This window comes from Bubalus kerabau, chromosome 11 (genome assembly GCF_029407905.1).
Source record: "Bubalus kerabau isolate K-KA32 ecotype Philippines breed swamp buffalo chromosome 11, PCC_UOA_SB_1v2, whole genome shotgun sequence".
Lineage (NCBI taxonomy): Eukaryota > Metazoa > Chordata > Mammalia > Artiodactyla > Bovidae > Bubalus > Bubalus kerabau.
This window is the reverse complement of record NC_073634.1, coordinates 9,906,135-9,920,159: the sequence shown is the minus strand read 5'-3', so window position 1 is coordinate 9,920,159 and position 14,025 is coordinate 9,906,135. Positions and strand designations below refer to the sequence as shown.

At 48.2% G+C, this 14,025-nt stretch overlaps 1 protein-coding gene across 8 annotated transcripts in view; it reads right to left on the bottom strand.

Moving 5' to 3' along the window:
* Window positions 1–14,025, bottom strand: part of IL1R1 (interleukin 1 receptor type 1) — a 91,001-nt gene that overhangs the window by 32,428 nt on the left and 44,548 nt on the right. For 7 of the 8 annotated variants that reach the window (XM_055539512.1, XM_055539510.1, XM_055539511.1 and 4 more), the window contains 2 exons: window positions 5,354–5,505; window positions 1,548–1,647 (listed from right to left, as the gene is read on the bottom strand). The gene's annotated coding sequence lies outside the window, so the exon portion shown is untranslated. Of the gene's footprint in view, window positions 1–1,547; window positions 1,648–4,457; window positions 5,318–5,353; window positions 5,506–14,025 lie in introns of those variants that run through there. The other variant, XM_055539518.1, reaches the window with a different exon arrangement.

Below are 14,025 nucleotides of genomic sequence, written 5' to 3'. Positions count from 1 at the left end.
CATATACATTACTGTATGTAAAGCAGATAGCTAGTGGGAATTTGGTGTATGACACAGGGAACTCAAACTGGGGCTCTGTGACAACCTAGAGGGTTGGGATGGGGTGAGAGGTGGGAAGGAGGTTCCATAAGGAGGGGACATATGTGACTTATGACTGATTCATGTTGATGTATGGCAGAAACCAACACAACATTAAAAATTAATTATCCTCCAATTAAAAATGAATTTTAAAAAGTGGTATTAAAATGTATAAAAATGTTACAATGTGCTTTTAAAATACAGGCACATTTTATTTTATTGCTCTTCGCTTTACTGCACTTCACAAATGTTGTGTTTTGTTTTTTTGAAACAAATTCAAGGTTTGTGGCAACCCCTCATTGACCCCATCTATTGGAAAAGTGATCCCACTTTTCCAACACCATTTGCTCCTTTCATGTCTGTGTCACACTTTGGTAATTCTCACAACATTTCAAACCTTTTCATTTCTATTATGTTTATGCTTATCAGTGATCTTTGATGTTACTACTGTAATTTGTTTTGGGGTTATCACGAACCATGTCCATAAAAGACAGCAAACTTAATTGGCAAATATTCTGTGTGTTCTGACGTCTCCATCAACTGGCAGTCCCTCAATGCTCTCCTTGGGCCTCCCTGTTCCCTAAGACACAACAATATTGAAATTAGGCCAACTAATAACCCTACAATGGCCTCTAAGTGTTCAAGTGAGAGGAAGAATCAATGTGGCAAACTTCACTGCTGTCTTATTTTTTTTAAATTGCCATGGCCATCCCAATCTTTGGCAACCACTCCTGTGATCAGTCAGCAGCCATCAATATTGAGAGCAGATCAGACCCTCCACCAGCAAAAAGGCTGTAACTCACTGAAGCCTCAGATGATGGTCGGCACTTTTTTAGCAATAAAGTATTTTTTAGTTAAGGTACATACATCACTTTTTTATTGCTCATTTAATAGACTGCAGTATGGTATAAACTTTTATATGTGCTGTGAAACAGAAAATGTGTGACTTGCTTTATTGTGGTGATCTAGAATCCAACTACAGTATCTCTGAGGTATGCCTGCAAACGCAGGGAATAAAAGACATTCTAAGCATGAGAGACCAGCCTCGTCTCAGGTGGTGCAGTGGTGAAGAATCTGCCTGCCAATGCAGGACTTGGATTTAATCCCTGGGTTGGCAAGATACCTTGGAGTAAGAAACGGCAACCCACTCCAGTATTCTTGCCTGGAAAATCCCACGTACAGAGGAGCCTGGCGGGCTACAGTGCTCGGGGTCGCTAAAAGTCAGACACAACTGAGTGACTGAACACACACATACACACACGCAAGCCTGAGAAACACCTCCATTCCCATTCTCCTCCACTTACCCTCAGCATGAGGAAAATGATTTCTATACCTGGTTCAAGCCTTGAAACCTACCTCAGAGCAGTAAGGCCACATTCCTTAAATATCCTGTAATTCTGACATTTTATTCACATAAATTAGCCTTCTCCCAAAATAATCGAGATTAACAATATTATCATCATATTTACCTTTAAACGGTACTCAGATTATCAAATAAGATAGGAGGCTTTGATGTCCTGCCGTCTGGTTTATTAACTCGGTCACCCCGAGGAAGTGTGTTTTAAATCTCTACAATACAGAGGAAGAAAATAAAGGGTTAATGCATTTCCCAATTACCTGTTCCAGGTCAAACCATAACCCACATTTGTTTATTAAAAATGAGATAAAGACATCACAAAATCAACTGAATTCTGCCAGCTGTTAGTTACAAGTTCTGGCTTGCTTGATGAGTAGGCAGAGAAGACAAGGAAGGTGCCAAGCTGAATTCATAGTGTGTGTGTCTGAAGATGTATCTCCAAATTAATTGCGGGCAAGCAATGCTTAATAATGACCAGTCCAAGACCAGCGTGATCTTGGACATAACTCCTCCTCGTGCAGTTTCCTCATCTATACAGGTGGTGATGACTTTAGAGCCCTTTGTATCCTGTTAGATACATAAAGCACTTCCCAGGTGGCTCAGGGTAAGGAATCTGCCTGCCAGTTCAGGAGACACAAGAGACATGGGTTCTATCCCTGGGTCAGGAAGATCCCTGGAGAAGGGAATGGCAACTCACTCCTGTATTCTTTCCTGGGAAATTCCATAGACAGAGGAACCTGGAGGGCATAGACAGTCCCTGGGATGGCAGAAGAGTCAGACAAGACTTAGCAACTGAGAATGCACATATGCAGAATCATAAAACACAGGAGACCAGCCCCAGGGGTCCAGGTTTTACTTCACCTGTCCTGGAACTGTTCCGGGAAAAAGGAGGAGGTGGGAGATGCCCCCTTCCCCTCCACAGGGGACTTTCTATCCCCTGATGAATCCCTGTCATTCCCAGGACTCTAGGGCCAGGGGATCAGCTCCAAACCATGGGGTGGGGGTTAAGAGTCAAACAACCCAGGGAGCAAGGACAGTGGAGAAGAAGCAGGTAAAGATGCACCACCCAAGGCCACGCTAAACATGCTCCCAACCAAAACTAACAAAATCCCCCTTATGCCCCAAAGTGACACAAAAATTCCAAGAGCAAAGCCAAACCAGACTAGCTTTTACCCTGAGAGTCCTTGAAAGGTTGGCCAAGTCAGAAAATCCCTCAGCATCATTCATGTTCTGTTGTATGCCAGGCAAAATGGGAGTGCCCGAGACAAAAATAATTTTAAAAATTCAAAATAGAGACTTCCCTGGTTGTCCAGTGGTGAAGACTGCATTTCCAACATAAGGAGCACAGGTTCAATCCCTGGTCGGGGAACCAGGGACCCCACATGCCACTCAGTGTGGCCAAAAATAAATAAAATATAGTTTAAAAATTCAAACTAAATCAAGTGAAATATAAAATGAGAACCTGCTCTTCAAGATGCTCACAATTTAGGCATCAGCCATATGTATAGGAAGATCCCCTGGAGAAGAAAATGGCAGCCCACTCCAGTATTCTTGCCTGGAGAATTCCATGGACAGAGGAGCCTGGTGCGCTATAGTCCAGGGGGTCGCACAGAGTCAGACACGACTGAGTGACTAACACTTTCACTTCACTTTCACAGGTGATCACAAGACACATCCCACATACTCACACTGGATAGAAGCTCAGCCTCTGTGTTTCAGTTCCCCCTTTGGATAAAATTGGAACCATGATAAGAGTATTTGTCCTTAAAGGACTATTGTGGGGATTAAATGAGCTACCACATGTGAAGGGCTTAGAACACTGTCTCACAAATGGTCATTCTGAGTTAAAACTGTTATCAGTCATCTCATGTTCTGATGATAGATATAAGTTCTGGTAAAATTATTTTGAGGTATCCATTCATTTCTTTACTCATTCACTGCTGAGTGAATAAGTAAAGTCAATATACAGTCATTGGTATATTGAAGATCTACCACATGACTGTATATTGAAGATCTACCACATGCCTTGAAAGGAAAGCTATGACCAATCTAGACAGCGTATTAAAAAGCAGAGATATCACTTTGCTGACAAACGTTTGTATAGTCAAAGCTATGATTTTTCCAGTGGTCATGTATGGATGTGAGAGTTGGACCATAAAGAAGTCTGAGCGCCAAAGAATTGATACTTTTGAACTGTGGTGCTGGAAAAGACTCTTGAGAGTCCCCTGGACTGCAAGGAGATCAAACTAGTCAATCATGAAGGAAATCAACCCTGAATATTCACTGGAAGGAGAGTTGGACTATAAAGAAAGCTGAGCACAGAAGAATTGATGCTTTTGAACTGTGGTGTTGGGGCAGACTCTTGAGAGTCCTTTGGACTGCAAAGAGATCCAACCAGTCCATTCTAAAGGAGATCAGCCCTGGGTGTTCTTTGGAAGGACTGGTTTTGAAGCTGAAACTCCAATACTTTGGCCACCTCATGTGAAGAGCTGACTCATTTGAAAAGACCCTGATGCTGGGAAAGACTGAGGGCAGGAGGAGAAGGGGATGACAGAGGATGAGATGGTTGGATGGCATCACCAACTCAATGGACATGGGTTTGGGTGGACTCCAGGAGTTGGTGATAGACAGGGAGGCCTGGTGTGCTGCAGTTCATGGGGTCTCAAAGAGCTGGACACGACTGAGCGACCGAACTGAACTGATGCTGAAGTTGAAGCTCCAATACTTTGGCCACCTAATGTGAAGAGCTGACTCATTAGAAAAGATCCTGAAGCTGGGAAAGACTGAGGGCAGGAGGAAAAGGGGGCAGCAGAAGATGAGATGGTTAGATAGCATCACTGCCTCAATGGACATGAGTTTGAGCAAACTCCAGAGGACAGTGGAGGACAGGGGAGCCTGGCATACTGCAGTTCATCGGGTCACAAAAAGTCAGACACAATCGAACAACAACTGCGTGCCTATGTCTATACTTGGTCCTGGAAACAAGACTAGATATACTGACCCAGGGGCTCAAGGAGCTCACCAGCCAGCAGGGAGAGTGGGCATGTCCACTGAGTCACACCATGATTCCGAAAGCTGCCCCAGGCGTGAGGTGAGCCTCATGGGGGGAGAGCACAGGAGAGATTCATCACGTTCCTGGCCGTAAGTCAGAGTTGAGGTGCAAAGCGGCAAAGCTTAGAGAGGCGGAAAGAGCCCAGAACACGCAGATCCTTGCTGAGAAGTGGGGACTGGAATCTGTAGGTGGCAAAACAACCATTGAAAGGCTTTAAGCCACAGAGTAGTGTATGATCAGATTTTTTTTTTTATGGAAATTTTGGCACCTACGCGGAATATAAATGGGAAATGAGTGAGGAGGCAGGGAGAGCAGGCAGCCAAGGAGGGGCCATCCAGGTTGAGCAGGGATGCAGGCATGAGCAGCCAACAGAGACAGACGGACAAAGTGAGACTCACTGGGAGGTAAGCCAGAGAAGCAGTGACTGAGTGGGTCTGGGACCCACTGGCCCTGAGTCACGCTTGTGGTGCCAGCAAGGGGCAGGGCAGGGTGAGGAGGGTGGGTTCCAGTACCCACAGAGCCGAGGAGATGCCCACAGGGGTGTCACTCACTGCACCACCAGCCTGGGTCTCCTGGAACCACACGACAGACCCTGCGACCATGAGAGCTGGGTGAAAGTTAAGTGAAATCCACAAGGGATCCGGGACGACCTGGAGTTGAGACAGCTCAGACCTGTACTGGGAGCATCATCACAAGATCACAGCTGGAGCTAAACGGGGTGACCCTGGGAAAGTGGGTGGGCAGTAATTCTTCCTAGGGTCACAGACCCCTTCAGAAGTCAGATAAAACCATGGAGCTGTCCCAAAGGAAAACACACCGACAAAAACAAAATAGTTTGTAAACAGTGAGAGATAGTCCAGAACCACCTTAAACACGGTGGGAAGCTTCCGCTGTCGGTAAGAGAAGGCAGGTGAGGCCCTGGGGTGAACCAGCCTGGTCACTGTGGAGAAGGTCGTTTCCTGTAGGAGGCGGGCCCACTTCTTAGGAGGGAGTTGGCATCTTCAGTGGCCGCAGCTGCCTGGGGAAGGAAGAGCACACACAAGAGCGTGAACTTGGATGGAGACGGTAAGTCATCCACCACGGCACAGGTCTCAAGGTGTCCAAAATAACAAAACAAGCTTGCAAAGATGAGTCACGCATTTAAAGAGCACGTCCTTTGAAAAAACAGATTCAGGAAATCAAGTCGGGGTGAGGAGCACAGAGGTTGACAACCCCTCGTTTGTTTTAACTGAACCTGGCACTTTGCTGTACCCTGGGGCACAGGAATGAGTCAAACCACCTCAAGGAGCCCATACCTAAGGCACCTTGAGAATAACGCTCCGAGAAACTTTCCAGCTGCCAGGAGAAACTTCCAGGCCCTGTTTAAAAACAGGCTTCCTCTACGAATCATCACTTGTCCTTTCCACTCTTCTTTAACACCTGCATTCCAAATTACATAATTTGCTACTGAGGTTGTGTTGTTCAGTTGCTCAGTCGTGTCCAACTCTTTTTGATCCCATGGTCTGCAGCATACCAGGCTCTTCTGTCCTCCACTATCTCTTGGAGTTTGCTCAAATTCATGTCCACTGAGTCAGCGATGCTATCTAACCATCTCATCCTCTGTTGCCCCCTTCTCCTCCTGCCCTCAGTCTTTCCCAGCGAATTGGCTCTTTGCATCAGGTAGTCAAAGTATGGGAACTTCAGCTTCAGCATCATCAGTCCTTCCAATGAATATTCAGGGTTGATGTCCTTTAGGACTGCCTAGTTTCATCCCCTTCTGTCTGGGTGGCCCTGCACTGCATGGCTTATAGTGTCATTGAGTTATGTAAGCCCCTTCGTCACGACAAGGCTGTGATCCATGACAGTTACATAATTTGAGAAAACTTCAGAAAGCTGAGATGGGACTGCCCTTCTGAGACATCCTGCAGCCAGTTCATCATCCACTCCTGAGTCTGCAGTTTACTTTTAGTATTCTGGAGTCTGATATTTTATTTTTTCTCAGGTCTGTATCATTTCCTTGGGCCTCTGAGAAGCTGGGAAAGCCTCAGCATAAGGGCTTTCAATGCCCGATGGGTAAAACAGCCTAACTCAATGCCAAACCTTCCACGTAGACTAAATGTGCTAAATGCCACCCTTGTTGTTCACTTTGGATTTACTGTGAGAAAGCACAGGGCATCGCATCAAGGTGTCAGAGCTCATCACCGTGAAGCATAAGACACCAGATCAAAGACACGCATCCAGGATCTACCCATCCCCAGGCCCCTCCCGCTGAGGGGCTCAGAATGACCATAGCTGATGCGAGCCCTGTGGATGATCTCAGGGAGAAATTAACAGAGTGGGGAAGGCGGAGGACAGATGAGCAGAATGGATTTATTTGGGAAGCCCAGGAAATCGTCTGCAAAGAAGTGGACACCACACCCCGCTAACCACTTCACTTTCTCTCTTCCTCTTTGCCCCAGAAACTTCTTAAAAGGATTTTCATATCCACTCTGAATGGCCTGCCCTCTGCTCCCCAGTCTCACGGACCTTGTGAAATGTGTCACCTAGGCCACCACAGGCTCTTGGTTGCTCCACGTGAAGGGACCACCCCCCCCAGTCCCCATCTTACTGGACGGCTCTACAGCACATGGCCCCCACCCACCCCTGCTCTGGGCCATCTCCCTGGAATAAGGGCCCAGCCCTTCTCCTCCGTCAGCTCCGAGCCGTCTCTGCTCCTGGCTCATCTGTAAGCCCTGTGTCCTTCTGCCTCCATGCTGCCTCTACAGTACTTCCCACAACTGTCATTCAATCCAATCCTTCCTAGTCGGCCAGCTTCTCCTATGACTTCTGATCAGCTCTGAGTGGATTCTCTGATCAACAGCCTCTCCCACGGGCTCCTGCACACCCCCTTCCTCCACAGTTAGGAGTGCCAAGTTACACAGGCTCTCCTTGACACCCCGCACTGGGTGCCTCAGGGATGCAGAGCTCTGGCCACGCTGGGCGGCTCCCCCAGTCACTGGAACTCCCTGCCCAGCCAAGGAAGAAGGGTCCAGGGCAGACCCACTGAGCCTCCTGCAGTCCTCGGAGGAGGGCCCCCCCTTACACATCCTGCATGTGCTAAGAGTTCAATAACACTTGTAGAAGTCAGGGTGGAAGGAAGGAGAGAGAGAGGGAGGGAGGCCAGAAGGAACCCACCCACCACCTTTGCACTAGACCAAAAAGGGACCAACACCCACCTGGAATGAAGCAGGGGGAGCACGCACTGCCCACGAGTCAGAGGACAGACAGAGGGGAGCCATCCCCGGGGGGCTGGAGATGCCTGAGACTTGCCCGGGAGAAGGTGCACCAGTGCTTAAGGCGGGGGACAAAGGCTCAGAGCTGGAGGGGGCAGGAGGTCCAGGGACTGGGGAGCAGGAGCTGGACTGGAGCACTTCAATGCCACGAGGAATTCTGGGTCAGCATCACCCCCCTTATCCAGAGGAAACTCAGCAAAGATTTCAAAAATGGTGTTTTGAAATCGATTTGTAATAAAATTCAATATATCCTTTTATTTGTTATTTGTTGCTTTTTCCTTGCTGCTTTTAATATCTCGACACATATATGTGGAACCTAGAAAAATATACAGATGAGCTTATTTGCAAACCAGAAATACAGACGTAGACGTAGAGAACAAATGTATGGATACCAAGGGAAGAAACGGGGTGGGAGGAACTGGGAGACTGGGACTGATGTATACACACTATCGATACCATGTATAAAATAGATGACTAATGAGAACCTGCTATATAGCATAGGGAACTCTACTCAATGCTCTGTGGTGACCTAAATGGGAAGGAAATCCAAAAAAGACTCCATATAGCTGACTCACTTTGCTGTACAGCAGAAACTAACAACATTGTAAAGCAACAAAACACCAATAAAGAAAAATAAATAAAAATTATTCTTTTAGAAAATATCTACAGTCACTGATTTATTCCACCACGTTATTTCTCAGGTGAATTTTCCACATAAAATAAGATGATTAACTCCCCCAGTAAATGAACAAGCGCCCTCTGCCCCCTGTCTTTATTACGTATGAAATTTCCCAGACTTGCTGACATTGTCTCCATCGCAGCTTCCAGCTGATGTGCAGAGGCGCGGCAGTGCATTGAGGTACCCAGGGTACTGTCTGACCCAGGGCACTGTCTGACCTGGGCAGTCATGGAGGGGTGGGGTGACCAGAAGCCTCGGCCAGTCATCCCACCTTCACCGGTCTGGTCTGCTGACTAGGTGCACCGGGAGTGAAAACACGCATAGCTTTCTCTGACGCTCCCTGAAACAGCGAGCAATCGTGAACTCCCCAAGCAGGGCTGCCATTGCTTCTTGGGGATAACATCTGGAAACCAGCACATCACAGCATAACTAGGTGGTCCACGGAACATACATACACAGCTACAGGTTTATTAAAGATAAGGTGAAAATGAAAATCTGAGGCATAAAGCAATTTCCTACCAGATCCAGAAAGACAAACTTCAACGTGAGCTAAATTAAGAACAGAGACTAAGTATCAGAATTTACAATGAACATACTGGCCCCATGGAAAGCCCTACTTCTGGGAATGGCGGACTTCATCCACAGCGCCTTCCTATCACGGTAAGAAACTGCACACCCGGTGCAGACAAAGGAAAAGAGACATGCTGTCATAGGAACCGAAGGAGTTTCCTCAAGGCCCAGGGTCCCAGCGCAGCGGGGGGACAGTTGCTCCCACCTTGTGGCCATAAAGAATCTATTACTATTAAGGCCTTCTATTCTTGAGGCATTTCCTTCTTGTATCTGAGGAATTCCCCCTCATTGTGAATCTTGTCTTCCAGGACAGAAGCCAGGCATGCAGGGGCTGAGGTGGCATACCACAGACACACACACGGCAGGCACGCACACACGGCAGGCGCGCACACACGGCAGGCGCGCACACACGGCTGGCACACACACACGGCAGGCACACACACGGCAGGCGCGCACACACGGCAGGCACACACACACGGCAGGCACACACACGGCAGGCGCGCACACACGGCTGGCACACACACACAGCAGGCACACACACGGCAGGCACGCACACACGGCAGGCACGCACACACGGCAGGTACGCACACACGGCAGACGCGCGCACACGGCAGGCACACACACGGCAGGCGCGCACACACGGCAGGCGCGCACACGGCAGGCGCGCACACACGGCAGGCGCGCACACACGGCAGGCACACACAGAAGATGCAGGAAGACACACGTGTGTCTGGGCTGCACCGTCCACACAGGGCCTACAGGGGGCCTTGCTACGTGGGGTTGAGGGGGTCTCTATCCACAGTAAGCTCCAAGCCTGACTCCCCGGCCTGCCCCCAGCTCCATCCCATACTGTGGGGGCCCTTAGCGTGCCCACAGGCAGGCATCCCCACCCTCCCCTCTCCCACCCTGCATATAGCCCTGGCCACTCTGCAGACCAGGGAGGCCCTCAGGCCTTGGAGTCCACAGAGGACTATTGGGAAAGAGGCCTGCATCCACCCTGGAATCTGAGGGCAGGCTATCTGGGCAGGGAATTCCAGGGCTCCTGGGTTCTGGACCATCCTCTAAGCTTTAAGACTCCTGGCCATGCAGAGGCCTGTGGCCAGCTGATAAGCAGGGCAGAAGCCCCCAAAGTACGGGGTCTGGGGGACTTCCCTGGTGGTTCAGTGGTTAAGGGGCTTCCCAAGTGGTTCAGCGGTAAAGAATATGCCAGCTAATGCAGAAGATGCTGGGGACATAGGTTTAATCCCTAGATGGGAAGATCTCCTGGAGAAGGAAATGGCAACCCACTCCAGTATTCTTGCCTGGAGAATCCCGTGGACAGAGCGGCCTGGTGGGCTACAGTCCTTGGAATCACAAAGAGTCAGACATGCCCAAGCACACATACCATACCAATGGTTAAGACTCTGTGCTCCCACTGTGTGTGTGTGGGGGGGGGGGGCGCGGGGTGGAGGGAGGAGGGGGCAGGGGCTTGGGGGGTGGGCACAGGTTCAATTCCTGGTCGGGGAAACTAAGATTCCACATGCCACACAACCAAAACCAAAAGCAAACAAACAAAAAATACAGGGCCTGGGTGGAATCTAGCCTATCCCAGTTTAAGGGAAGTTTCTGCAGAAACCCAAGGAGGCATATTGTAGCCCTAAGGAGCCCCTCCCTCTTCCAGAGACCTGAAGTAGCAGAGCCCCACCTCTCAATACAGAAGGGAAGTAAAGTGAAAGTCGCTCAGTCGTGTCTGACTCTTTGTGACCCCATGGACTATTGAGTCCATGACATTCCCCAGGCCAGAATACTGGAGTGGGTTGTCATTTCTTTCTCTAGGGGATCTTCCCAACCTAGGGATCAAACCCAGATCTCCCACATAGCAGATGGATTCTTTACCAGCTGAGCCATATAAAGGAAATCCTAATGGTACTTTCCATATTTCCACTTCATGCCAACTCACTCTCCACACTGAGCGTCTCCCTGTAAACTCTGTGTCTCCCTGTACAGACACAGATGGAATCATTTAATATGATGTCTCATCCCAAACATTAACAGGCACAGCCTACATGTGTGCCTGACATAATGGAGAAATATTTAAAGAATGACGTGCTAACTAATTCACCTATAATAAAAAGAGACGGTGTATGAGTCCCCAGGGAAAGCAAAGACTATAAGACTTATGAAATGTCACCACCCACATGCTCTATGGAAAATTAGTGGAAACATGCATGGGGAATGGATTATGGTATTAAAATGAAGCCCATAATGAGGACCTTCACCTCCAACAAGCATTCAGCCAGCTATTAATAAACAGTCAATATTAAAACTAAAAATGTCAGTTTTAAAGACAAGGCAGTAAAAGAACTTATAAAGCCAGAGAACTACATGATGGTGGAAAATACTTTAGAATTCTGTGTTTACACCAGTCTTTGTTTCTTAAAAGCAAAGTCCCAGAGAGATGCTGCCAATGGCCAGGGAGCTCAGTGTCTATCTTCCTGCAGCAATGATTCTCTCTGGGGGGAGTTTTTATAATAATATAAAATGAATTATTTATTATTTTATATTAATGTAAAATGTTATGTTATATATACATTAATACAATATATTACATTAAAATAAAATAATAAATTAAATGTAATTTAAATATATATTTAAATATACTATAAACTTTTATATTAATATGTATCAATAACATTAACATAAACATTTATATTAATATAAAATTAATTACATTTTATATTAGTAATTTTTATATTAGAGGATACAGGACTATGTCATGAAGCAGAAAGAAAAGTCTCCAAGAGATAAAACACAAGACAAAAAATCGTCCTTTAAGGTGACATCATGGCGTGCTCAACCGAGCATCCACTCTTGATTTTCCAAGAGGAACGTTTTGGAGGTAAAATCTGAGAGGCACTGTCCTGGGTGAGCACCACAGTCCCCTCTCCTCAGCCCCCCTGACACACCCACAAGGCTGGACACTAACCCCAAGGACAGAGAGGACCCCAGACAGGCTCTGCACCGGGAAGGAGAGCATGGACGTGTCCGCCTGGGGTCCCCACAGCGTGCTTCTGAGTGACATGACTGCCCCATTCTGCAGAGATGAACGACACGTCCTAAACCTCAACCACATGACCGGCATGGCCATCACCCATCCTCCCCCGAGAAAGAGCTTTCCATGACTCTGACCAAAAAAACCATCCCACCAGAAGCGGCAGGAATATACATACTCCCCCCAAAACCCCAAAGTCCAAAAACCCCTGAGATATTGGCAATATTCCTATCAGCAGACAGATCCAAAAGTGTAGCTCACAGAACTGACTTAGTTACCCAAACAAACAGGGAAAGGAAAGTTTTGGGGTTTTATCATAAGGATTATCGCAAACAGGACATGAAGATAAAGTAAAAATAGCCACAGAGGTTTCCGGTGTTGCTAGGAATCCTAAGCTCTTCAGCTCTTACACAGCACCATATTGGTGCTGTCACATGGGTTTTCAGGGAAGAGGTGAAAATGAGGCACGGAGGGAAGTGATTACTGTCACAAGTGGGCTACAGACAGGAACGCCCTTGACCTCCAGGCTGGAGTTTGGCAAGGTCTCCACTCTGCCTTCCTCGGACTCCTGGACGAGAGAAACCAGACTGAGTGATAGAAGTGACCCCGGTCTCCATCCCTGGTGCCTTTTTAATCTGTTGACCGGGGACTTCTGCAGAAACTAATGCCTGTGGCCTGAAGATTGTTATGTAAGTGAATACTGAAAGGTCTCCAGTCACTAACATCTGGGTAACAAAAGACGTTTTGCTATGCCTCTGGTCAATAATGTGTTAAGCACACTGCCTCGCCTCTTCCACCATCTTATCCTCCGGCACAGCCCCAACCCAGACACTTGCCAAAGGCTCTGAGACCGAGGGCAGCCACACAAGACTTGCAGAGTCAACAGGGAGAGAGGAGATGCCTGGAGCACTGGCTCCTGCTCAGGTGAGAACAGTCCCGCTTCCCAGACTGGGGTCCACAGATGAGTCTCAGAGCACCAGACAGTCTCTGCAAGAATCTTTCAGTGTTTTCACTCCTGCGGTTTTTTCTTACTGAAGTAAACCATGCACACAGTAAAACACACAACAAATCTTAAGTCTACAATCCCATAAACCAGGACTACTGCAGACACCAGGAACACCCCCATCAGGATACAGACATTTCCATTTCCATCTCCTCTGAAGTTCCTGTGAGCCTCTGAGCAGGCACCTCCCGGTAATGCACATGGCCCCACCAGGCTGATTTCTATCATCTCCTCTACAACCTTCTGACAGTTAGTGCGTGTGCGCCCCCGATGGCCAGCTCACACCTGCTGCTATTCTCGTGTTTAGTCACTAGGTCATGTCCAACTCTTCTGCAACCCCATGTAGAGCAGCCCGCCAGGCTCCTCTGTCCATGGGATTCTCCAGGCAAGAACACCAGAGTGGGGTGCCAAGTCCTTCTCCAGGGGATCTTCCTGACCCAGGGATCAAACCCTGGTCTCCTGCGCTGGCATGCAGGTTCTTTACCACTGAGTCACCTGGGAAGCTCCGGCTACCATAGGTGCCTTGCTGTTTCAGGGCGCACACCTGTTTTCATTACTTACTACCAACCGATGCAGCAAAAGCAGTGGTTCCCAATGGGGCCAGCACGCTCCTCAAGGGAGCATTTTGGCAACTGTGGGGAAGGGGACTCTGGGTGGTCATTTAGTGGCAGAGACCATGGATGCCACACATCTGGAATAGCACCCTCCCACCCAACAGTGAAGACCTGGCCCTCATCCTGCTTGAATTCCAGGCTCCCACAGACCTTCATGCTGACAGAAGCATCGTGTACCACTCTGGGAGCCTGGCACCCCTACTCCATCCTCCACTGGGATAAAATATATTTTGCTGGCACAGTTTCATAGATCCTGAATTTTCCTGGGATGCAATCACTGTGAAAACGGAGGGAAGACTGGCCTCCCATCACCACTCAGACCCTGATCACCAGTCAGTCCTCACCTAGGGGTGTGTGGACCATGTGTCTGCTCCAGGCTACATGGGCAGG